Here is a 27,352-nt window from a genome sequence, read left to right as displayed (position 1 = left end):
AAGAGAAATGGGAGTATATCACTCAAATGTCCTGATGTTCTATGCAAATTGATGAACCATCATTTTAAAGTATATTCAGTTAAAGATGTGTATGTTAAATCATAGGCCAACTCAAAGACCAAAACAAAGGGGTACATATAGCAAGCCTATATGATGCTTTTGAGCAGATTAATAGGAAACAGTCACTATAGATCATGGCTAAGAAGTGAATTTCACTCTAATGGTGTTATGGTGATTTTCCATCCAAAACCTAATCATAGTCCACATGGAATTTCTTAAAGCATTTTTCTTGCTGATAATGAATCCTTAATAAAAAGTCCTTAATGCATCATTGTACCCAAACCTCCATTAGAAATGAAGAGGAAAATAGTGTTAAATAATAATACATCCCCTCCAGAAAAAAAAAAAAAAACCCTCCAGGGCTGGAGGCATGGCTTAGCGGTTCAGGTGTTTGCCAGCAAAGCCAAAGGATCCAGGTTCAATTCCCCAGGACCCATGCCAGCCAGATGCACAAGGGGGTGCACACATCTGGAATTCATTTGCAGTGTCTGGAGGCTCTGGTGTGCTCTCTTGCTCTCTCTCTCTCTCTCTCTCTCTCTCTCTCTCTCAAATAAATAAATAAAAACTTCCAAACAGTTCCCCAGCCTGAGCCTCTCTTCTGAATTCTCAGACTCATGTGTCCAATGACCCATTCAATATTTCTACTTGAACCTCAAACTTTAACTCAAACCCAGCTTTTTATTGTAACAGAGTTTTTTTTTGTCAAATAAATTCGACCATACACATGGTTTCTTTCTGAGGTGACACAAATGTTCTGATTTGACTACAGTTGCAGTTACAAAACTCTGCAAATGTACTAAAAGCCTTTAATTTGGGGGAAGTGATAGCAAGAGGGTAAGGTGCTCAAGGCCAGCCTCAACTATATAGTGAGTCCAAGGCCAGCCTAGTCTACCTGAGATCCTGTCTGTAAAAATCAAAGCTAAAATAAAAGTTATTAAGCTATACATTAAAATACACTTAGATGAATTGTGAGGTATAAGTCTAGCTTCTTACACTTGCTGAAATGTTTTCAAGTTTTATCCCTGTTACAGCATTTATCGATACCTCATTCATTTTATAGCTGTATAATATCCAACTGTATGTATATGCTAAATCTTGTTTGTTCATTCAATAGAGGATAGACATTTTGTGGTCACTTTAGTAGGCTAGGTCTGCTCCAGGTTACTCCGTCATATGAAATATCAACTTTCAAATATAGCAACTGCATTGACCTGAATTGCTTTATTTTGAGTACAAGTGCCAAGAAAGAGTGGCCCTACAACTTGTTGACACAGGTAAACAATTAATGTCTGCCAGCATGCCAGTGCGCATGCATAAACTGACAATTCATTTTATGCCGATAATGATGCCTACCCATATATCAATTCATATTAGCAGTACCAGACAAATAAGTTTATTGATCGCACCACATACAAGTCCCTCACCTAGAACTCTAAAAGAAGGGCCCCAAGCCCAAAATTTTGCAGGCACATTCATCAATCACTCAGCCAGTTGACATGAGCCCCAGAAACTTGCTTCAGAGAAGGATTTTTGTCTCTGTCCCCAGGCTCCCACTTGAGAACAGTTGCCTATGGCTCTGGAGCCCACTTCAAAGTGACATTCAAGGTAGCCTGCCACTGAAACCGACACTGCACAGCTATGTGCCCAGACAGTATGTGCATGCAATTCCTATAGACGTTTCCTTATATCTGTATCAGCTGTGGGGAGAGTCTATAGTTCTCTTCCCCTGCCTCTGACTTCTGAACAGCCTCTCAGATCTGCAGCCTCTGGAGTACTTTCTTAGACAGTCTTTAACACACATACATGCACAATCTCAGAATTAATATTGGAAATTAGGGTCAGAATAAGAGTTCAAATACCTGTCAAGTAAAATCAGTATGACTTGGCAAATTGCTGCTGATGAAACTGTTATAGATTGTGGATCAGTACATTCTAACATTGTGGAAAGACCAGCTCCCTCTCCCGGGAGTGCATGTTCTCAATTCTCCCTGGAGCCAGGTTTTGTTTGTTTTTGCTTTGCTTCTGAGGGACAGGATCTCACTAACTAACCTAGGTTAACCTCAAACTCATAACCCTCTTCCCTTGGCCTACACAACGCTCAGAACATAAAGTATGTGCCACCATATCTGCTTTTCTGGCTCTTTTTTTTTTTTTAATGATTCACTTCTGTATTCAACTGTTCCCTCATCAGAAAGGTCCTCACTAAACACCTTGTCTACAGCAGTGGGAACAAAATGTATAGACTCCCAGAGGTTTCTGTACGCCTGCTCTACTTGGGAATGGTTATTGTTTTCTTCACCCTTCTCAAAGAAAAAGATGAGCAAATGCCAGTGAACAGGCATGGCTTAAAGCTTGGTCAGATGTTCTTGAAAGATGATATTGTGAAGCTATTAGAACGTCATTTTGTTCTTAGATCATTGCTGCCATTGAAACTTCCCAATTGTCCCATCTCCCTGTATCTGTCCTTTTTGGACTTCCCAACCAAGGACAGGAAAAGAACTACAGATTCCCCCCGGGGAAGCAGAACAAGGCTGAATGGAAGAGTCTTTGACTTCTGTTAAGATCCTTCGAGTTCGTTGGAAGGAACTTTGAGGGTGGGCTGGAAAAATAAGTAGAGCAGTTAAATGCCTGGTAAACTAACAGGAAACCATGTTCATGTGACCAGAAAGAATGTTCTTCATTCTAAGGAATATTTTATCCTGGTGACCAAAGGGCATTTCCAGAGGCTTCTTTCCAAGATCTGGGGAGCTAAATTAAAGTTCAAGTAACATAGAGCTTGGAATAATTCTTCAGTGTTTCCTTCTTTTTGTCCTCCTCTCTCTGGACAGAGTAGATACAGGGAAAAGATTCTTTTGTGGAGGGGAGGGTCTATTGATTGCTGTTGTTCTCTTCCCTTACCATGACTGAGTTGGGAAGAAGCTTCTAGAGTCTCTGTGCCAGAGCCGCCCTCATGGGAGGGTGCTCTTCTTTTGAGTGCCAGACAGTACAAACGAATCTGCTAGAACACATCATTGTTTGACCATTTGTATTAGATCTTGGACAAATTATCTACCCTCCACCCGTACATTGTCACTAAGAGCCCAGTAAATCCTGACGCGCTGTGCAACATTAGCTGGGGCCAGGGCAGCTGTCCACTGCTAATGAAAGGCTCATTGGGCTTTCATGTCTGTCATAACTCAGAGTGGGTCCAATACTCTTAACAGGCACACACATGCTTGTTTGATTTCTTTTTTGTTTGTTTGTCTTATTTTTTGTAGGGTCTCACTCAAACCCAGGCTGATCTGGCGTTCACTGTGTAGTCTCAGGGTGGCCTTGAACTCATGGTGACCCTCCTACCTCTGCCTCCCGAGTGCTGGGATTAAAGGCGTGTGCCAGCATGCCTGGCTTGTTTGATTTCTTTTATTTTAGTTTTTGTTTGTTTGTTTATTTGAGAGCAACAGACAGAGAGAGAATGGGCGCGCCAGGGCCTCCAGCCACTGCAAAGGAACTCCAGACGCGTGCGCCCCCTTGTGCAACTGGCTAATGTGGGTCCTGGGGAATCAAGCCTCGAACCAGGGTCCTTAGGCTTCACAGGCAAACGCTTAACCGCTAAGCCATCTCTCCAGCCCATTGTTTGATTTCTTCTTGGGCCGATTGCTCTATCCATTCTGGGAATGTAAGTAAGCAATCAGCAGAGGAGAACACCCTTCCCTATACTCTAGGAACTGCCTCATATGAGTGAGGATCTGCCTTGGCGAGGAGATGACCACCTGTATAGTGGGCACTGAGGACCATCAGAAGAGCTGCCACTACAAAATAACCCCGCATCCCCCTGGTGCTGATCATTCAGTCTCTAACGCCCCCACTGAGAAGGGAAGAAAGGGCTCCCTAGGCTGTGATTGGGGCAGGCAGCCCTGCGGGAAAGCCTTGGGCTCCCACCGCAAACTGCCTGGCTGTTGGCATGCACCAGTTTTGACAACTGAGTGCTGCCTCACAATTGCTTGCCTCCACTATTGTCTGAGAGCAAAGTGCCCTTCCCATGGTGGTGACTCGAATGCTGGCAAGAGCCCTTGACACTTGCTCCACGCTCAGCCAATTTTTTTTAAGCCAACTCACTCTCGTGGTTACCAGGGCAACGTCCTGTGACAACTTTTGGGCATTTTGGGAATTCACAGGCTCTTCTGATTGATCCCTGTGATTTTCACTTAATTTGCATGACCAATCAGGACCTATCTATATAAACCCTGCACTTGACACTTTAGAGGGCCAAACTCCACAGAAAGTGAAGGGGGAGGCTGAATCTGCCCTCCAGAGTCGTTTGTGCTCAGGCCAGAACTGTTTGTATCTCTGGGAAACCTAATTCAACCCCTCTTGACTGTTCCACTGAAGTCTGTCGAGAGCTTTAATACACCTTGGTGTCCTCCTAGCTGACGACTGGCCACCACCAAGTCAGAACTGTAACTGCCACCTTTGTGTCCTTTTGGTCAGCATCCCTTTGCCACTGAAAGTCCATTTTCTGCTTGACTTGAATTCCTGCGTAAATGATGTACTCCTTGTTGATTCACCCTTCACTGTCCATCTATCCATTCCATTCTTTTTTGAGGGGGGTTTTCAAGGTAGGATTATTCAAGCCCAAGCTGACCTGCAATTCACTATGTAGTTTCAGGGTGGCCTGGACATTATGGCAATCCTCCTACCTCTACTTCCCAAGTGCTAGGATTAAAGACATGCACCACCAAGTCCACTCAATCCATTCCATTCTTTAGCTGCAGAGACAGGAACCTAGAAGAAAGGTCTATGACCATGTCACATTTTCAAATGCAGTCCCACCAGTATTTTCAGCATTCAGTCCAAGATGTAGAAAGAGGACTGGTGAGATTGCTTAATGGTTAAGGTGTTTGCCTGAAAAGCCTAATGACCAAGGTTTGATTCCCTAGTGTCTACCCACAAGCTGGATGCACAAAATGGCAGATACATCTGGAGTTTGCTTGCAGCAGCCAGAATTCCTGACATGGCTATTCTCTCATCTCCCCCTGCCCCATCTCCTTGCAAATAAAAAAAATTAAAAAAAAATATTTTTAAGGGCTGGAGAGATGACTTAGTGGTTAAGGTATTTGCCTGCAAAACCTAAGGTCCCAGATTCAATTTCTCAGTACCCACATAAAGCCAGATGCACAAAGTGGTGTATGCATCTTGACGTACCCATTCTCTTTGTCTATATGTGTTCTCTCTCCTTCTCTCTCTCTGAAATAATTTTTTTGAAAAATCAAGAAACATTTTAGCTGGGTGTGGTGGCACACGCCTTTAATCCCAGCACTTGGGAGGCAGAGGTAGGAGGATCACCATGAGTTCGAGGCCACCCTGAGACTACATAGTGAATTCCAGGTCAGCCTAAGTTGGAGTGAGACCCTACCTCAAAAACAACAACAAAAATTTAAGGTAGAAGCAGGTTGCTTCTTGCTAAGACAACTTCCTTGAGCAGTATAATGTTTTTTTAAATAATTTGTTTATTTGAATTAACCTAAAATATTAGATACCATCATGAAATTTTCTTTTTTCATATTTTGATTTGTTTATGAGAGAGAATGAGTATGGGAGCGCTAGGGCCCCTTGCCACTGCAAACAAACTCCAGATGCATGTGCCACTTTGTGCCTCTGGCTTTCCGTAGGTACTCGGGAGTCGAAATCCAGGCCAGCAGAGTTTGCAAGCAAGTGCCTTTAACTGCTGAGCCATTTCCCCAGGCCTTCATTATGCTCTTATTGCTAGGGGATGGATTCTCCTCTCTCCTCTACCCGCTCTTGTCCTCCCTTGTGTTCCCCCTGCTTTCTTTTTCTTTTTTTTTTTTTTTTTTTGGTTTTTCGAGGTAGGGTCTCACTGTAGCCCAGGCTGACCTAGAATTCACTCTGTAGTCTCAGGGTGGCCTCGAACTCACGGCTATCCTCCCACCTCTGCCTCCCGAGTGCTGGGATTAAAGGTGTGCGCCACCACGCCCGGCTCCCCCTCCTTTCTGATTCCATGTCACATGTGTCCCTTTGCTATCCCCACTTCTCATATCATATATATATATATATATATATATATAATTTTTTTTTTAATTTGAGGGAGAGAAAGAGAATGGGCATACCAGGGCTTTCAGCCACTGCAAATGAACTCCCGTCATATGCGCCCCCTTGTGCATCTGGATTGTGTGGGTCCCGGGAAATCGAACCTGGGTCCTTTGGCTTCACAAGCAAACACCTTAACTGCTAAGCCATCTCTCCAGCCTGATATATTTTTGTTCTATGTATATAGATGAGGATGAATGTAGGTAAAGCCTAAAGAGTGAGAAGGGTACTAAAAAAAAACAGTATGATTGTAAAGAATATAAGTGTTGTCTTTTTACTTGTTGACAACAAGAACGTTTTAAGATGGGGTCTTGCTATATAGTCCAGACTGGCCTCAAAGTTACCATTCTGCTGCCTCAGTAGCCACCAATATTCAAGACGTTCAGCACCAAAACCCACCCACTTTTTAATGTTTTTTTTTTATTTTATATAAATTATAAGAGGCTAGTCTTTTAAAAACACTGTATTTTATTTTTGAAAATATTTTATTATTTATTTATCTGAGAGAGAGAAAGACACAGGAAGAGAGAATAAGAATGGGGATTCGCCTGTCTATGTCTCCTCAGTGCTGGAATCACAGGCACATGCCACCAAACCAAGCTTTTATACATGGGTACTGAGAATCTGAATTCAGGGCCTTTGTGTTTGTGTGGCAAGTACTTTACATATTAAGCCATCTCTTCAGCCCCAGTGATTGCCCATTTCTAACCACTAACCCATTGTTAAGCACATTAAGATCACCTAAGTTTGTACAAAGGATTTTTCACTTTACCAACTAGTTTTACTTTCAGCCTACACAAATCCTGTTTTCCCATTCTCCCTGCTTTTACCCTTTCACACTCCAGCTCTATCCAGCATGATTCCCAAATGAACTGGACCCTTGAGTGTTGTCAAGGCTGGGAATTATTCACTACTGAGGGTGATGTTTTGTGAGTCTTCATACAATGGTTTCTTACAATCTCTTCAGGGAGGAGGTTTGTGCCTTTCAAAGCCTTCGGCATAGAGAAGCCATCAGACCTTTCCTCTTGCTAATACTGAACATCCTTACTGGCCAAGTTTTCATGCACCATCATGCTAAAAACATCCTGCTCATTGAAAATGAGGAGAGGAAATGAAGAGAAGAAAAGAGATGAACTGGGAGTCTGCCCCACTACCTGGAACTTTCCTACTGTACCCATGTTCCTAGATGACAAGGACCATGTAGACAGCAGTGAGAATATTTTAGTTCATCAAGACAGAGAATTAATAAGGAAATGCATGATCACTTCTTATTTCTTTGTGAAAGCTGGCTGCAAGAAAGTTCATCTTTGAAAATGGACTCAGGAAACATTCTGGAAGAGAGACGGAAGTTAAGAAGTTATTCTTCTGTGAAATCTTTGGACATACAAAGGATGGTCTTTTGGGTTGTACCATAAATCTACCCAGGCCAACATGTGACTTCTGCATGATTTTTGGAGAAACAGTTCTATTCATGTGTTCTTTTCAAGTTGCCCAGAAATATTCAATTTAAGTTGCCAACTCCTCTTCGGGTAATAGCAGTAAAAAGTTGCCTACATTTCTTGACTAGTGGTTTCATTCCCCTATTTCCAAAGCCAGCAGTGGTTGATCAAGTGTTTATCTTACTGTGTCACTTTGACTTTTTTACTTTGTCACTATACTTTTTGTTATGATATTTTAATTTTTTATTTACTTATTTGAGAGAGAGATACAGAGATGTACACACACAGAAAAAGAGAGAGAATGGGCACACCAGGCCTCCAGCCATGGCAAACGAATTCTAGACACGTGTGCCACCTTGTGCTCTGGCTTAAGTGGATTTCGGGGAATTGAACCTGCGTCCTTTGACATTCCAGGCAAGTACCTTAGCCACTCAGCCATCCCTCCAGCTCTCTTTTATGATATTTTAAAGATCTCTTAGTATTACACTGGATAATCCAGAATAATCTCGTTTTAAAGTTCTTAATGTATTCATACTCACAATGTCCCTTTTTTTAAAATAAACTAACATTCATGGATTCTATTTATTAGGACAAGGATAGGGTAAGGGCTATATATTTTTCTACCATACCAACACAAGAATACTTAATCTCCACAGCCTTTTCTAATGATCTCAATAATGTATAATCTCTTTTTTATGTTTTATTGTGCACTAGTGAGTACCACCACTGTATTTAGAATATCTTATGCTTTAATTCACCCATATCTAATATTTGCATATCTGTATATTCATTTCTCCATTCAAGTAAAAGTAATTGTCTTGCAAATCTGTTCTGTCCTAGTTACAATGCTAGGTACTGGGCAAAGGTTATTATCCTTGCCTTAGAGAAGCTCACATACTAAGCAAGATAAATATACATAATGAAACATGGAATTATTTTTAAGATACCCAGATAGAAAACATATACAGGTTTTAGGTTCAAGGGAGACTATGATGGTTAATACTGGCTGTCAACCGAATTTGGAATCACCTAGGCAACAAAAGTCTGGGCATGTCTGTGAGGAAGTTTCTATGGAATCAATTGCTGTGGGAAAACCTACTGCAAATGTGGGCAGCACCATTCCACGTATTGAGGTCCTGGGTGAATAAACAGGAACTGAGTACCAGCATTCATCTCTCTCTCTCTGCTTCTAGACAATAGACATAATGTGACCAGCTACCCACACTCCAGCTGCCGTGGTTTCCATCCCATTATGAGCTATACCCCTTTGAACTATAAGTCTAAATAGAACCTTATTTCCCTAAGCTGCTTTGGTTAGGCATTTTGTCACAGTAACTAGGCAAGTAACTTAAGGAGAGCATAGTTACGTTCATTGAGACCGTGACTTTAAGCACATACTTTTCATCTGCATGAATCAGTGTTTTATTTTTGTTTTGTTTTGTATTTATTTATTTATGTATTTGAGAGCGACAGACACAGAGAGAAAGACAGATAGAGGGAGAGAGAGAATGGGCGCGCCAGGGCTTCCAGCCTCTGCAAACGAACTCCAGACGCGTGTGCCCCCTTGTGCATCCAGCTAACGTGGGACCTGGGGAACCGAGCCTAGAACCGGGGTCCTTAGGCTTCACAGGCAAGCGCTTAACCACTAAGCCATCTCTCCAACCCGAATCAGTGTTTTATAAGCACAAAGGCAGACCAGGGAGGACATTTCGAGTAAAGGAACAGTCAATGCACATGTTTTTTTTCTTTAGCTGCTCTGTGTGTACCTTAAGGTCAGGGGTTCTGTCTTAGCTCTCTTCTGTGTATCAGGTGGGATTTAGCACAATATGGGAATACAGAAGACACTGAATGGAAATTAGTAAATCAATGAGTTCTGAAGGTGACAGCAGTTCTTCTAACCATGATAGAGTAAATGGCAACAGATTTGACCTTTCACATAAGTAACTGTAAACTTGGACAAAATATATGAAAGCACTCTTGTCAAACATTGAGCAACAAAAAGTGAAGGACCGTGATTCCTTAGAGATAGAAAATAAACAAAGTGGGTCTCTGGCTTAGAGAGAGGAAGGCCAAGCAGAGGCATGGTAGCCCTGCTGAGTTAAGAAGACAAAGATGCGGGCCCACTGAGGCCAATACAGAGCTCCAGAGAAAGGGGAATTCTGCAAAGCAAAGGCTCCAGAAAGTTGCCTGCGATCTTCTTGAGTCTTTCCAACAGAGCTGTGCAGGAATTGGTTGCAGTTACATAAGGACAGCCAAGAACAATTACACAGAACTGACTTCTGTATATTTGCCAGAACTGGCATCGACCAGAAGACATTGAAATTCGGATCTGTTAAAGAAGAGAAGGCACATGGGCGAAGTGGGACACTCCTTAGAGAAGGAAGAAGCGAGGCATGCATAGTGACCGCAACTATAGCCCTCGTCCAAAGGGCATGTATACTAGATCCACCTGGGAGAAACTTCAAAATAAGACCCCGGGGCTGGGGTTCGAGCTCACTATAGAGCACTGGAGCATTGCGAGGCCCTGGGATCCATCTCTAGCAATGAAAACAAGATCCCACATGGGGCAGATGATGTTTTACTCTCTACGTGAGGATAACAAATTCACCCCAGCTCTTAGCTATATCCTTGATAGCTAGCATCCAATGTACAATTAATCACATGAAAACAAGCAGTGAGATATGATCCAAAGCCAGGAAGTATTCAGTTCACATAGTCTCAGAAATATTTTTTTATTAGTTTTGTATTCAGCAAATACAGTCAGTTTGGTACCATTATTAGGATCTTCCGTGACCTACCCCCTCACCATTGGCCCCTCCTTGTTGAGGTATATGGGTTGTGCTTTGTGGAGTTAGCCCACAGTTATTGGTACAATAAATGTCTCTGCACATCATGACCCAACATGTGGCTCTGACATTCTTTTTTTTTTTATTTTTTGTTCATTTTTTATTTATTTATTTGAGAGCGACAGACACAGAGAGAAAGACAGATAGAGGAGAGAGAGAGAATGGGCGCGCCAGGGCTTCCAGCCTCTGCAAACCAACTCCAGATGCGTGCGCCCCCTTGTGCATCTGGCTAACGTGGGACCTGGGGAACCGAGCCTCGAACCGGGGTCCTTAGGCTTCACAGGCAAGCACTTAACCGCTAGGCCATCTCTCCAGCCCGGCTCTGACATTCTTTCCGCCCCCTCTTCCACAAAATTTCCCTGAGCCATGTTGGGTTCATTTTTGGTCTGCTTCAGTGATGAGGTGTTGGGGGCCTCTGGGGCTCTGGCTCTCTGATTTGGTAGGAGGTGATTTTTCTCTGTGTTGGTCTCCTTCCCCCTTGTGCTGGTATCCAGTTCACCAAGAAAACAGCACCCTTGCTTGTTTCGCCAATTTTCCTTAGTTTCAGCCGGGACCCTTTTGAGGTATGATGGGGTGGCTCTCTCCTTAGGATCTGCATCTTTCTTTCCCCAGGATTTGCAGTGCAGCTAGGCTGTTGCCATCTTGGCTGGAAGTCCCTCTCAGAAATAATTTTAAAGAAACTATTACAAGTATATTGAAATACTGAAAAGAAAACATAAACAGAGAGAGGAGAGAAAAGAAGATAGGAGAAAAGGCAAACCAAAGAGCAATGCCAGGGAGAGGTAGAGGGAGAATCCCTGGGCCTTCCTACCAATGCATTGGTTCAGCAGTGAGTCACTGACAACTTCCTCTTACGAGAAATCCAGAAAAGAAACCAAAGATTCCTGAGCCCTGAAGCGAATGTGAAACCAGGCTCGCTGAAGCCCTGTCACTGGAATCTCTGTCTTTGGCCCAGCACCAGGGGAGCAGGAAAAGATCCTCACACTTCCAGTTTCTCGGAGGGGATGGAGTCAGTTCGCATACGCAGTACCCCAACATTACTGAAGGAGTTCACTAGTGGATTGTGTCTCCTCTTGCCAGTCTTAGAGTGTTAATAGGTGGAGCATGATCTAACTTAAATATAGGAGGACAGAAATGATGGGTTGGCTAGTAGATGCCAGAGCTCCTTTGCCCTGTTCAACACAAGGTGAGCAAATGAAGCCTTTATCCGCTCAGCTTCCTTTTAAAAAGGATGGAGATTTATGCATGTGCATATGCATGCACATATTTTTCTTTCTTTATTTTTTATTTTGAGATTGAATCTCATGTAACCTAGGCTGGCCTCATACTTACTATGGAGGGGCTGGAGAGGTAACTAAGCAGTTAAGGCACTTGCCTACAAAGTCAAATGACCCAGGTTCAATTCTCCAGGAGCCATGTAAGCCAGATGCATAAGGTGGCACATGCTTCTGGAGTTTGTTTGCAATGGCTGGAGGCCCTGGTATGCCAATTCCTTCTCTTTCTCTCTCTCTCTCCAATAAATACATAAAATATTTTTTTAAAAAAAACTTACTATGAGCCAGGCATGGTGGTACATGCCTTTAATCCCAGCATTCGGGAGGCAGAGGTAGGAGGCCATAAATTCAAGGCCACCCTGAGACTACATACTGAATTTTAGGTCAGCCTGGGCTAGAGTGAGACCCTACTTCAAAACACACACACACAAAAAAAAACCCCACTTAACTATGGAGCCAAGGAGGACCTTGAATTCCTAATCTTCCCATCACTACTTCCTGAATGCTGGGATTAAAGGTGTACACCACCACATTCAGTTTATTAGAGTTTTATGCATGCATTCCATGCCTCAACTTCCAGAGTTTCTCAGAGTCCTGACATCTGTCTTACTACTCTAGAAGCTCCAAAGGGTCTGGGTAGTGTAGCCACCTGGGGAAGAATGGAGACAGCAGCTTGGACGCAATGACATCATGCCTCCAGTCCAGTCACAAAATCAGGGTGTTTTGTATGGAACCACAATACTCCACGAATAGCTAAAGCAATCTTGAGTAAGAAGGAGAAAGCTGGAGGCATCATTTTTCTGAATTCTAACACATATTACAAAGTTTCAGTTATCAACTTGGTATTGTAGAATATAGGCAGACCAATCAATGAGTGGGATGGAATACAGAGTCTAGAAATAAATCAATATATGCACAGGGCTTTTGCAGTCAGGTTTGCATTGCTGGCAAAAATCACCTGACCAAGAGCAGCTTGTGGGGAATAGAAGGGGCATTTTTACTTACAGACTCAAGGGGAAGATGGTCCATGATGGCAAGGGAAGCAATGGCATGAGCAGAGGGTTGGACATCACCCCCTGGCCAACATAAGTTGGGCAATAGCAACAGGAGAGTGTGCCAAACACTGGCAAGGGGGAACTGGCAATAACACCCATAAGCCCACCCCCAGCGATACACTGCCTCCAGGAGGTGTTAATTCCCAAATCTCCAACAGCTGGGAATCTAGCATTCAGAACACCTAAGTTTATGGGGGACACCTGAATCAAACCTCACATTCTTCCCCTGGCCCCCATAAACTGATAACCATCCATGATGTAATATGAAATGCATTCAGTCCAACTTTAAGTCTCCCTATTTTTTATCAGTTATAATGATGTTCAAATATCTCCATAATCCAAGGTCTTTTAACTGAGCCATAACACCAAAAAAAAAAAAATCATAAGGGCACAGAATAAACACACTGCAAAATATGGCATTGGACATAGCCAAGAAATAACTCAAACAATACATGATTTAAACAGGGAAAAAATCAAACTCTTTAGCTCCAAGTCCAGTAACTCTAGCCAGTGACAAGTCTCCAAGTTCAATAACTCTAACCAGCAACAAGTCTCTGGAGTTCCAATTCTGCCCCTCCAGCTAGGCTACTCACAGTCCTGCAAAACATCATCTGGGGCCATCAGCTCTCCCTGGCAGCCATCTCGTGGTCCTGGCATCTCCACTGGGTCTCCACTGCAATCCACAGTTCATCCTCATGGCTCCATGGGGTCTCCATGCAGGCAATGAGCAAACCTGCTTCACACTGTCCATGGCCATTTCCAAAACACAAGTCCGTGTTGCAAATTCAACGACCCTCTCTTTCCTGCACTTCTTATATTCAACAATACCAGATAGGGTGCCAATTTGTTAATCCAGGGGGAATAAAGTAGACTTTGAAGAACAGGAAAATCCTTCAGCATTCTGGCCCCTTCAAAAGACTACATTCTTTCTGTTGTTCCAATGTAGGTTAGCTGGCCCAGTCTCAATGGTTGTAATATCTCAATTGCAGCTGAACAGGCAGCAATTTCAGCCCAAAGATTTCATTTTTCATGTGCCATATCCCTCTGCTCACAGCAGTCCATTTCTACACAATGCAACCCTGCACAAATTCTCAAGACATGGGTGTAACAGCAAGCCTCTCACACAGTCTGCTTCTAGCCCAGTCCAAACAAAGCTCTTTCTCACCCTAGTAAGGCAAACCTCACAGTCCATAGTTCTCACTGCATTCAGGTCTTTCAACTCTGACCAGAATATTCCATCAAGCTGTACTTACAGCACTGCAAGGCATCTCTTAGGCCAACGTTTCAAATCCTTCCTCATTCCTCTTGAAAATCAGCTTCAAAAGGCCAAAGCCACACAGTCAGGTGTCTAGCAGCAATCCTACTCCTCTGGTACCAAACTTTACTTTTGCAGTCAGGTTCGCATTCTGGCAGAAATAACCTGAACAAGAGCAGCTTGTGAGGAAAAATGGCTTACTTTTGCTTACAGACTCAAGGAGCAGAAGCTCCATTATGGCAGGGGAAAATGATGACTTGAGCAGAGGGTGGACATCACCCTCTGGCTAATATAAGGTGGACAATAGCAACAGGAGAGTGTGCCAAACACTGGCAAGGAGACACTGGCTATAACATCCATAAGCCCGCCCCAACAATACACTGCCTCCAGGAGGCATTAATTCCCAAATCTCCATCATCTGGGAACCTAGCATTCAGAACACCTAAGTTTATGGGGGACCCGTGAATCAAACAACCACAAGGACCCTGATCTTCAAGAAAGTGCCAAGAATACAGGGCAAGAAAGAATTATCTCTTTAAGTTGTGTGAGACTATTCTGGTGACATTTTTTTTTTTTGGTTGTTTGTTTTAAATATATTTATTTTTATTTTTGAGAAAGAGAAAGAATGGGCTTGCCAGGACCTCCAGCCACTGCAAATGAACTCCAGATGCATGCACCCCCTTGTGCATCTGGCTTACATGGGTTCTGGAGAATCAAACTGGGATCCTTCGGCTTTGGTAAGCAAATGCCTTAACCAGTAAGCAATCTCTCCTTCCTTGGAGACATGTTTTTAAATGGACTTCACTATGTAGTCCAGACGGACCTTGAACTTGTGCTCCTCCTGCCTCAGCCCTACAGTGCTGGAATTACTGGTGTACGCTACCAAGCCTGGTTTTAAGACTCATTTTTTCTTTACATTTTTATTATATTTTCCTTTATTTAAACACAAAACCCAGTCACAGCATTGAGATTACCTTAAAGTTATGTGATGTCTTTCCAAACCAATTACCTTTGAATGTATCTTCAGTCACTGAAAATGAACCAACACTTTCCACAGGCAGACTCAGACACTCTTTTGTTACTTCACATCCAATTTACTTACCATGTTAATTACTTTTCTCATTGCTGTGACAATATACCTGACAAAAAGCAATTTAAGGGAGAAGTTGTTTATTTCAGGTCACAGTCCATTATGGTGGGGAAGACATGGTGGCACAGGTATTAGGCAATTGGTCACATTGCATCTCCTGTCAAGAAGAAGATAGAGATGAACACAGGTGCTCAGCTTATTTCTGCTTTTTATTCAGTCCATATGGAATCCAGTCCATGGAATGGTGCTAGCCACATTCAGGATGAGTTTTTCCTACTCATTTAAATCTCTCTGGAAACACTCTCACAGGCACACCCAGACATGAGTCTCCTCAGTGATTCCAAATCCAGCAACGCTCACAATGAAAATTAGCTCCCACACATACAAGTTGAGAATTATGTATAGGAGTTAGTTTTCTTGTAAGGCAATAATTTTGTTAATTATTCTGAATAAATATTACTCTTTTATTTTCCAATATTTCTTTTTCTGACCTATTCATCAATATCATTTGAAGTAACATTAATATATCTAGCCACGATAAAAGATATTGAGCTGGAGAGATGGCTTAGAAGTTAAGGCACTTTCCTGCAAAGCTTAAGGACCCATGTTCAACTCTCCAGATCCCACTTAAGCTAGACACACAAGGTGACACAAGTGTGCAAGGTTTCACACACACACAAGGTGGCCCACACATCTGGAATTCAATTACAGTGGCTGTAGGCCCCGGCACACCAATTCTCTCTCTCTCTCTCTCTCTCTCTCTCTCTCTCTCTCTCTCTCTCCCTCTCTCTCTCTCTCTCATTCTCTCACATATTAAAAAAAAGGCCAAAGCTGGAGAGATGGCTTAGCAGTTAGGTACTTTCCTGTGAAGCCCAAGAACCCAAGTTTGATTCTCCAGATCCCACATAAGCCACATGCACTTGGTGAGGAATACATAAGGAGTTCATTTGCAACGGCTAGAGGCCCTGGTATGCCCATTCTCTCTCCCTCTTTCTCTCTCCCTCACTTTCTAATAAATATATAAAAATAAAATAAAATAAAATTTAAAAGGCCAGTCTGTTTGGCCTGCTTCAAAAAATATTGTAAATTCAAACAATTCAATATTATACATAATCAGAAATTTCCATTTGTAAGAATAAAACTGTGTTTAATACTTTATAGAAAAATAACAGTTTTTTTGTAGACAAATGTAGAAAATTCTTGGTATGCTTTATGAGAATTTGAATATTATAAATAGATGAAGATGTTTTTCAAATCTAATACTACATATTCTGAACCACATGCTAGTTACAACTATTTTTTGTCAAGATGCCATTTTTATTCAACATATAGCATTGTCTTTTTAGAAATTATCTAGGTAATGTCTCATTTAAACTTTTTTTTTTCTTTTGCTTTTTTGAGGTAGGGTCTCACTCTAGCTCAGGCTGACCTGGAATTCACTCTGTAGTCTCAGGGTGGCCTCGAACTCATGCAATCCTTCCACTTCTGCCTCCTGAATGCTGGGATTAAAGGTGTGTGCCACCACACCCGGCTTATTTATACATTTTATTTCTCAAGAGGTGACTAAGATGACTACTTCTTCACAGACTTGATAACCCTTGTCACGATGGTTTATACCCATTCAAGTTTGTCTTTTTTTTTTTTTTTTAACAAAGTGGCTCTCCAGATACATGTGAGGAGTTGGTTAGAGTTTGCCCAGGGTGGAAGCATGAGGATTGAGCAAGAGCTAACAGTGTTTACACAAGCACTAGGTTAAGGCTGGAACCCGGTGGGAAAATGGTAAAGTTACATATTTTGAGAAGCTAAGTTATCAAAATCAATTACCAAGACAAAGCTCAAAAGTAGAGACTTGCAGTTCTGAAGAGAGTCACTGAAGAGATAGAGCTAGATTCTAAAACGGAGCCTCCAGCATAGGAACTAAGATAGAACAACAAAATGAAACACAGGGCAGACTTCCCGCTAATGAACCAGACAGTTTCAGTTCTTTTTGTTTGTCTATGTGCTTTCTGAGTCCGTAGGAATGACCCAAGTCATTTGTGTGGTTTTTTTTTTGGGGGGGGGGTTGTAAAATTTACAAACGTAAAAGTTTAAGTTAATTGGTAATTAAAAAATGTTTGAGCTGGGCGTGGTGGCGTACACCTTTAATCCCAGCCCTCGGGAGGCAAAGGGAGGAGGATCGCCATGAGTTCGAGGCCACCCTGAGACTACAAAGTGATTCCCAGGTCTGCCTGAGCTAGAGTAAAACTCTACCTCAAAAAAAAAAAAAAAGAAGAAAGTTTGAGTTCATTGGGATTATAACTTTCTATTTCAACTTCTTCTTCCATCGCACTTCTGTCATTGGTGATGTGAGAGCAGCTGTAGGAAGTATTAGGATCCCAGGGACATACTTGGATCCAGTGTAATCCCTTGGCAAAGCTTTTAAAAATGATTGGTTCATTTATCTTCACACACATGTGTGTTGCATGTACCTGCAGGTCCACTCACACATGAAGATCTTGTCCAGACATAAATGCCTGCCTGGCTTTACATGAGTGGCTGTGAAATTGAATTCAGGTTGGCAGGCTTTATAAGCATATGCCTTTAAGTACTTAGCCATCTCCCCACATCCCCAGAGAAATTTTGAATGATGTCAAATGATACAAAGAAGGGGGTAAACCTATTAAAATCTAGACTACTAGGACACAATTCTGAGGATGTTGTCAGGATTTATAGCTATGTGAGACATGAGTTTGCCTACCTAAAGGGACAAAGGCAGTGATCATTAGAAAGAAGACTCTAGGGGAAGATTGCAAGATTGTACAGAGACAAGGGCTCTCTGTTCAATGTATGTCCCAGTTATGGCCATGGAGGCAAAGGGTTTGGAACTAAATGAAATAACCGGAATAAGGTCATGAGGAATCTTAATGAGGAAGCTGAGGTATTACTGGGGCTGGAGAGATGGCTTAGTGGTTAAGGCACTTGCCTGTGAAGCCTAAGGACCCATGTTTGACTCTCCAGATCCCAAGTTAGCCAGACACACAAAGGTGAGGCAAGCACAAGGTGGCACATGCCCACTAGGTGGTGCAAGCATCTGGAGTTTGATTGCAGTGGCTGAGGCCCTGGCATGCTAATTCTCTATCTTTCATGCTCTCTAAAAGTCTGGGGAGATGACTCAGCAGTTCAAGGCACTTGCTTGCAAACCCTACCTGCCCAGGTTTAATCTCCATATGCACAAAGGGGTGAGTGAGTCTGGAGTTTATGTTCAAGGGCAGGAGGCCCCAATGCACCCATTCTCATTTCTCTCTCTCTCTCACTCACTCTCTCCTAACAACTAAATAAACATAAGGAACTTTCCTACAGATAAATGTCTATTTTCCGGTTAAGATGAGTATCAGGGACTGATATTTTTTCTCACCTGAGGTTAAAAAAAAGGTGAAACAATACTTTTTTAATCATTGGATATAAGGCAATGAAGAATAGTAATCCCTTCAGGATGGGAAATAAAGAAGTGACTTCAGTTATTGTCCAGCTGATGCAATGCCTGAGCTGATAATCAGAGAGGGCTGAGGAGGTTAGAATTCTCAGAATACCAGAGTAGAGATGGCTGTGTAGAGAGAGTTCATGACATTTACAGAGAATTCCTCGTAAGTATTAAGTATTACTAACACTGTGGATAGAATAAAGAGACAGCCTATAGAATAGGAGACAATTATTTCAAGCTATACATCTGACAGAGGATTAATATTTAGGAATCACAAAGAACTTATAAAAATTTAATAATAAGAAATCAAGCAAACCAATAAAAAATGAGCAATGGAATTGATAGAGAATATTCAAGGTAAGAAATACAAATGGCCAATCAGCATGTAAAAACATGTTATACCTCCTTAGCCATCAGGGAAATGCAAATAGAACTATTTTGAGCTAGGCACTATTTTAATCCCAGAACATGGGAGGACGAGATAGGAGGATCACTGTGAGTCCAAGGGCATCCTGGGGCTACATAGTGAATTCCAGGTCTAGACTAAAGTGAGACCCTACTTTGGAAAAAAAAAAAAACAACAACAAAGAAAAAAAAAACTAATTTGAGATTCCACCTTACTTCTGTCAGAATAGCTATCATCAAGAAATCAAATGACACTAAGCGCTGGTGAGAATGTGGGGAACGAGCAACTCTGCTTCATTGTTGGTGGGAATATAAACTGGTACAGCCATTTTGGAAATCAGTCTGGAGGTACCTGAACAGGTGAAAATACCTTACCATGTGACCCAGTGCTACCACTCCTTGGCATATACCCTAAGGACTCTACTCATTACTGTAGAGATACGTGCTCATCCATGTTTATTGCTGCTCTATTCACAATAGCTGGAAAATGGAACCAGCCTAGATGCCCTTCGCCTGATGAATAAATACTGAAGGTGTGATATGTTTACACAATGGAGTTTTATTCAGCTATAAAGAAAAAGTGAAATGATAACATTTGCAGGGAAATAGACGGATCTGTAAAAGATTGTACTAAATGAGGTTTATCAGGCTCAGAAAATCATGCTGTCCCTCATATGTGGATCTTTGCTTCAAATGTTTCAATTTGTACATGAGTTGAAATAAAAGTCAGTAGTGGAGGGCAGAAAACTAGGGCGCGGCTATGAGGGCAGGAAGAGAGCAGACGTCTTAAGGGGAGGGTAGAGAAGAGAGGCTAATGGGGGCTGGAGAGATGGCTTAGCGGTTAAGCGCTTGCCTATGAAGACTAAGGACCCCGGTTCGAGGCTCGGTTCCCCAGGTCCCACGTTAGCCAGATGCACAAGGGGGCGCACGCGTCTGGAGTTCGTTTGCAGAGGCTGGAAGCCCTGGCACGCCCATTCTCTCTCTCTCCCTCTACCTGTCTTTCTCCCTATGTCTGTTGCTCTCAAATAAAAAAAAATTAAAATTAAAATTTAAGATTTATGAATAAACCACATAGGAGCCTACTTGTGTGAGTTTGGGCAGAGATACCTTGTCAAGGAGGATTATTTTATACCCAGAAGACATAGTTTGTTATTAGAAAAATTAACTGCCAGAGGTGGGTTACCTTCCAGTGAGTTGTTGGTCAGGGAGGCCCCTTATGCACAAAAGCATTACAGGTTATTGCCAAGGCTCTTGGTTGTCAACCAGAACTAAATAGTAAGGCCCTATTGCTGAAGACTAAACATACTTGCATATCAGGTCACTGAGGTAAGCCAGCTGGAAGCCTCCTGCCTGTCGACTAGCTGTCAAGATACTGGAAAGACCTATGCAACGTGTTGGGAGAGAAAATTCATCAACAGTCTTTATCAGACATAGAAGCTGCAAGGTTTATGGCTGGCTAGCCAGGCCAAATGTACTAAGTGGTGCAATGGTGGCAAGTATGCTATGAGGAAACCAACTGCTCTCTGATTGGACTTGAGGCTCACTCCGTGGTGAGAATGCCTATCTGGTACGGAAAACCCAGTGAAAAGTCTATGGGAGGTCATAAGCCATAAGGGGGAACTATAGCTGCTGTCGGGCTAAATGGATATATTATACCTACAAAACTGCCCTCTAAATATTTATGTTCATGCCCGTATATTAATGATTTGCTCTGCAGATTTCAGTGACCACTGGGGTGACTCAAAACTCACCAGAATGCTGAGAAGTGACAGTGGAGTGCTCAGCACTAAATAAATCTCTTTTCTACCCTCCAAGACTGAGGGGCCACTGTGGAAGTCGTGACAGAAGGTGGAAGAGTGTTTACAATAGTATCTTCCAGACCCAAAGTGACCCTGATGTTCACAACCTCACAGCAGATGATGCTCCTTACACAAGGTCTGCATAATAGAATACAAAATGATGTGGCATCAAAATAGAAGAGAGACAAATTGGAAAGGAGGGATTCAGTGGAGGGGCAGCTTGAGAGGAGGAAACAGAGGAGGGTAGAAGGGGATTATGATTGTGTTATATTGTTTGTATTTATGGAAGTGGTCAAGAAAAAGGTTTTAAAAGTATAGCTAAGCAAGGCAGGCAAAGAAATGATCTGATGTTGGGGAAAAAAAAGTACCACTCAGAAGGATCGGAAGGAAATGAGCTTAGCGTTCATATGGGGCCAAGAGTATTTGCTGTATCCATCCAGCCAGATGAAGTTATTCCAGGGCACTGGAAAAAGTATTCTGGAAGTTTGTGCCTCAGTTGTGATGAATAATTAACCCCATACTGAACACTCTTGCTGACCTGCCAGACTTGGACGGATCAAACTTTTCCCAAAGAACCACATTCCAAACAAATGTCAATACTATTGAAAAGAATATAAAACTAGATAGCACAAGACGGGGTAAAAGTCACAATGCCTGGTATCCAGTGAAATATTACCATGCATACACGAAAGCACAACGTATCATAAGGGGAATGAATGCATTGGAATGGGCAGAAAATGGCATTAAGATAGTTTTACGACTGTTTCATATATTCATGAAATTGAGCCAAGACAAAAGATAGGAAAAACACCAAAGTTGATCTTCAAGAGAAGAAAATTACAATGTTTAAGATGAAGGATACACTAAATGGATTTAATGATAAAGTGAACATTGTGGAAGAGATTAGTGAAGGTAAAGTCATGCTGATAGAATACACACACACACACACACACACACACACACACACACAAACACAGAAAAGAGTTGTAGTGATCTTGAGGAAATGCTATATGGTCTAATGTGCATGCAATCATACACTCCAAGGTCAAGAGGGAGGTTAGTAAAAGATTTGATGAAGTAATGACTGAAAGGTCTCCAGATGTGATTTAAATTATAAAGGGATATACCCAAATCCAATTGTGTGGCTCCTCTTTCTCCACCTTGTTTGAGACAGGGTCTTTCTGGCTGTTTAATTGCTACTAATGCCAGACTCACTGGCTCATGAGCTTTCGGATTCTACTGAATCTGTCTCCCATTGCCTTTGGTGTATGGGAATTACAGATGAGTGTGGCACTTTGCCTCCAGCTTTTGCACGGATTCTGGGCATGGAAACTCTAGTCAGTGGGCCTGTAGAGCAAGCACCTTTAACCACTGAGCAGTCTCGCTAGCCCAGAATCTCTCACTTTTGTAGCTTTCCTTTTTTATTTTTATTTTTGATCATTTCATACATGTATATAATGTATTTTCATCCTATTTACCCTCATTACCTTCTCTTGGCTCACCCCACTCCCATGGACTTCTTTCTTCATCCCAACTAGTCTTCTTTCTACTTTCATATTATTTTTGTGACCCTCCTGAGTTTAATTAGGGTTGTTGACATAAATATGATTAGGACCATTTACTGAAGCACAGACAAGTTACCAATGGCTGCACCACTGAAGAAAATATCTTCCCCTTCCCCAACAACCATTAACTGCCAATAGCTCCTAAGAGAGGGGTCAAGCCTCTTGATCCCCTTCCCTATCCAGGATGGAATGTTCAAGGGCCCAATTTTGTGCAGGTTAAAAGTAACCAGAAGGGCTAGAGAGATGGCTTAGTGGTTAAGGCGCTTGCCTGCAATGCCAAAGGATCCTGGTTCGATTCTCCAGGACCCACATAAGCCACATGCACAAGGAAGTGCATGTGTCAGGAGTTCATTTGCAGCGGCTGGAGGCCCTGGTGTGCCCATTCTTTCTCTCTCTCTCTCCCTTTCACCTTCCCCCTCTCTCTCTCTAATAAATAAATAAAATATATTTTTTAAAGTAGCCAAAGGGGAAAAATAATAAAGGAAATAAGAAAAACAATGTTCAGAGGAAGAAATATAGACATAACAGCATAAATAAGAAGACAATGGACTAACAGTTGGAAAATAAATCCACCCACCTTCAACCACAGCACTTTGGAAAATGAGACAGGAGGGTTATAAATTCCAGGCAAAGTTGGGCTACATATTAAGACCATGTATCCCCCAAAATAAAACAAATAAATCAGGGAGCTTGTACTTAGTGGAATTTCTAGGTGCCCAATGATGTGAGGCATGTCAAAAAAAAAAAATACTGCTGGGCTGGAGAGATGGATTAGCAGTTAAGGAACTTATCTGCAAAGCCAAAGGACCCAGGTTCAATTCCCCAGAACCCATATGAGCCAGATGCACAAGGTGGCACATGTGCCTGGAATTCGTTGACAGCCGCTGAAAGCACTATGCTCCCATTCTCTCTCTCTTCTCCATTGGCCACTCTCACTCTCTCTTTCTCAAATAAATCGTTTTTTAAAGCCTTGCTATGGTATAGGATAGCTTGTTACATCTAGTCCCTGACACTGCCCAAAGGAGGCATAGCACCAGGCAGGCTACTTTGAATTTCACCACATACTCAATTGGATGTGTTACTCTGGCCCATGTTCTGAGTAACGCCAGGGTAGGGGCACCGAACAAGAGAAATTACTGCAAAATATCTGGGCTGCTATGGAAACTGCTCTGCCACTTGGGCCATATGAGCCAGCTGATCTAATAGGTACTTAGAGTGCCAGAAACAGCTACAGATGTTGTTTGGAGCCATTAGCCAGCCCCATGGGTGAATCATAATGTATGTCGCCCCTACATTTTTGAAGCCAGGGCTGAGAAGATGACTCAGTAGTTAAAGGCACTTGCTTACAAAGCTTGCTGGCCAGGGTTCAATTCCCAAGCCACCCATGTAAGCCTACACAAGAAGTGATGCAAGCTTCTGGCATTCCTTTATGGTCACAGAAGGCCCTGGGGTGCACACACACACACACACACACACACACACACACACGCAAATAGATAGATGAAATAAATAAATGATTTTGAAGAAAAGGCCTGCCGTGTTTTGCAGATGAGACCATTCTGTTGAGAAACAACTCTTGGCCTGCTACTGGGCATTTGTACAGAGTAAACACTTAATATGAGACACAGTGACACCATGTGATCTGGGTGTTATCTGACCCCAAACCCAGAAATTTAAATATACATAGACACGCATTATCATTATATTGAAAGGGTATGTCCATAATGATCTAAAACAGGCCCTGGGCTGGAGAGATGGCTTAGCAGTTAAGCTCTTGCCTGTGAAGCCTAGGACCCCGGTTCGAGGCTCGGTTCCCCAGGTCCCACGTTAGCCAGATGCACAAGGGGGCGCACGCGTCTGGAGTTCGTTTGCAGTGGCTGGAGGCCCTGGTGCGCCCATTGTCTCTCTCTCCCTCTATCTGTCTTTCTCCCTGTCTCTGTCACTCTCAAATAAATAAATAAATAAATGAACAAAAAATAAAACAGGCCCTGACAGCACAATTAAGTCATAGGAGAAAGTGGCCCAATGGCTCAGAGTCGTCATTTCTGCTACACTGCCTTCTGTCTTCCTGACTTCACGGAAAATTCCATCATCAGCCAAGTCTGCATGTGGTTCTGAACCTGACTGTGAACAGAAGTAGCATGTTAGCTCCTCTCTGGGAAATCCCTGAAGGGGAAGGATGAAAGGAAACCCTCCAGTGGGCAAAATGGCGAGGAAGACAGCTCATAGTGCTTAGGAGAAATGTCCAGATGTACGATTATATCTTGATCCATGTGCTATGACCTAGGATTTGCATGGAGGAAGAGAGGCTTGGAAGGGATGTGATTAGAAAATTGGTTAAAAAATATAGTTGGAAAGCAGGACGGGGACAAATCTCTTATGAATGGCGAGTGCCATGGAAGTTTTTGTGTCCCATATGAATGCTCATCAAAGCATAGCATTAACACAGGAAGCTTTTAGAAATTAAGTAGAGCCGGGCGTGGTGGCGCGCGCCTTTAATCCCAGCACTCGGGAGGCAGAGGTAGGAGGACCGCCGTGAGTTCGAGGCCACCCTGAGACTACAGAGTGAATTCCAGGTCAGCCTGGACCAGAGTGAGATCCTACCTCATAAAAACAAAAAGAAAAGAAAGAAAGAAAGAAAGAAAGAAAGAAAGAAAGAAAGAAAGAAAGAAAGAAAGAAAGAAGCAAGGAAGGAAGGAAGGAAATAAAACAAATTAAGTCGATAAGATGCCCCATTCTGTAGATACCAGGCAGCCTTTTCCCCAAGACAAAGGAGCCATGGGCATGAAGATAGAGGTTGTGCATGGACTCAGTGGCTTCTGCGTAGCAAGGCCAAGCTGGCTACGGTCACTGCTAGGTACCAAATCTGCCAGCAGTCTAGACCAATATGGAGCCATTGAGGTGGCACCATTGTCCTAGGAACAGTGTTTGTCCTTCCAGAATAATTACTCTGAGTAAGGACTTACCTTCCTAGCACAAAATGTGTCCACAAAACATGGTCATCTATAAACTCACAGGATGATGCATGCAATGTCATGTTATTTCAGAGGGTTTTTTTTGTGGTTTTTTTGTTTTTTTTTTTTTGTTTTTTGAGGTAGGGTTTCACTCTAGCCCAGGCTGACCTGGAATTCACTCTGTAGTCTCAGGCTGGCCTCGAACTCACGGCGATCCTCCTACCTGTGCCTCCTGAGTGCTGGGATTAAAGGCATGCGCCACCACGCCCAGCTCATCATGATATTTTGTACAGGCAGTATTCCTGTTGACCAAGGAACTCACTTCACCTCAAAAAAAAGTACTGTAAGCCGGGTGTGGTGGTGCACACTTTTGATCTCAGCACTCGGGAGGCAGAGGTCAGAGGATTGTTTGCATTCAAGGCCACCTGAGACTAATTCCAGATCAGCCTCCTGGGATACAGCAAGACCCTGCCTTGAAAAACCAACAAAAAAAAAAGGTATAAAAAGGCACTGTAATGGGCCAGTGCTCATGGAATTCCTAATCCTCCCATGTTGTCCATGATCCTAAAGAAGCCGGATTAGTAGAATCACGAAATGGCCTTTGAAGACCTCAGCATGCCCGCTAGGTGGTAATACCCTGTAGGGCTAGGGTGAAATGCTGCAAAGGGTGGCATGTGCCCTGAGTCAGCATCTAAGATATGCTGTCATTTCTCCCTCAGCCAGTAGCTTCACTGGCTCAGGGGACAGAAGCGGAAATAGCCCCACTCCCCATTATTCCTGCTGACGCATTAGCTGTATCTATCCTTCCTCTTCCCATAATCTAATCTTATGCTCTGCCAGTCTAGAAGTCATAGTTTCAAAAAAAGAAAAGAGCATGCTTCTGCTAGGAGATGCAAGAATGAGGTTTTTTTTTTTAATATTTATTTATTTGTGAGGGAGAAAGAGGGAGAGTATGCCTGGGCCTTTTGCCACTGCAGATGAACTCCAGACATATGTGCCACCCTGTGCATTTGGCATTATGTGAGTACTTGGGTATCAAATCCAAGCCAGCAGACTTTGAGAGCAAGCACCTTTAACCACTGAGCTATCTCTCCAGCCCACAACAGTAATTTTATTGAACTAATCAGTGAGGCTCACTGATTTCTTTCAAGAAAGAAAAAGGGGAAGGAGGGAAGGTAGGAAGGGGAAAACAAAGAAAGAAAAAAAAGGGGAAGAAAAAGAAAGAAAGGATAAGAGGGAGAGAGAAAGAAGAAATAAAAGAAAAACTAGGCATGGTGACACACACCTTTAATCCCAGCACTTGGAAGGCAGAGGTAAGAGTTCGAGGCCACCCTGAGACTACAGAGTGAATTCCAGGTCAGTCTGGGCTAGAGCGAGGCTCTACCTTGGGAAAAAAAATAATAATGAAAGAAAAATGTCACTGATATAAATATTTCCTTACTTCCAAATGATGCATATGCCCAATGACCTAATAAGTAACTCAACAGGCCCAAGGCTAGATAATCCCTGAGGCCCTTGCGAAGAGAAAAAAACATGTCACTTACTGAGTTTCTGGTATGTGCCAGGCTGTTTACCAAGCAAAGGCCAATGGGAAAGAAATAGCGCTGTGTGGGAGGAGGCAGAGAACAAGAGGAGAAAGCCAGATGGAGGGTACTCCAACAACGGTGACCACTGTATCCTGGTAGAAAGCAGACCTTGAATACTTTGTGAACATAAAGGGAAGTTAGCAGGGGAGGGAATGGTTTAGCTTGGCTTTGAATAGGGCTGGCCAAGCTGCTTGGGCACTGATGTGCTCTTGACAATTTGAAGGGCTCTTGAACTGCTCCCCTCTTCAGGCTGCTTTTAAAGAGTCCTTTTGTTTGAAGGCCTTTTTCATTAGTATGAAGTTATACTCATTTCCTATAGATGTTTCTCAGCTGTCAAGAGCTCTCCAGAACCTTCTGGAAGGCCCTTGGGACAAAGGGAGCTGTGGGATGCAGAGACCAGGTGCTCTGACTCCCATGAGTGGATAGAATAGAAACGTAGCCACTGAATAGGGTTTAGGGTCACTCGTGCTTGTGTCCCTA

The 27,352-nt window shown here is 42.7% G+C and overlaps 1 pseudogene; it reads right to left on the bottom strand.

Moving 5' to 3' along the window:
- Window positions 1-11,467, bottom strand: part of LOC123456575 — a 42,646-nt pseudogene extending 31,179 nt beyond the window's left edge.
- Between the last annotated feature and the right edge of the window lie 15,885 nt (window positions 11,468-27,352).

Source organism: Jaculus jaculus, chromosome X, assembly GCF_020740685.1.
Source record: "Jaculus jaculus isolate mJacJac1 chromosome X, mJacJac1.mat.Y.cur, whole genome shotgun sequence".
Lineage (NCBI taxonomy): Eukaryota > Metazoa > Chordata > Mammalia > Rodentia > Dipodidae > Jaculus > Jaculus jaculus.
Note: the sequence above shows the minus strand (reverse complement) of the source record. Positions and strands in the feature narration are given on the sequence as shown.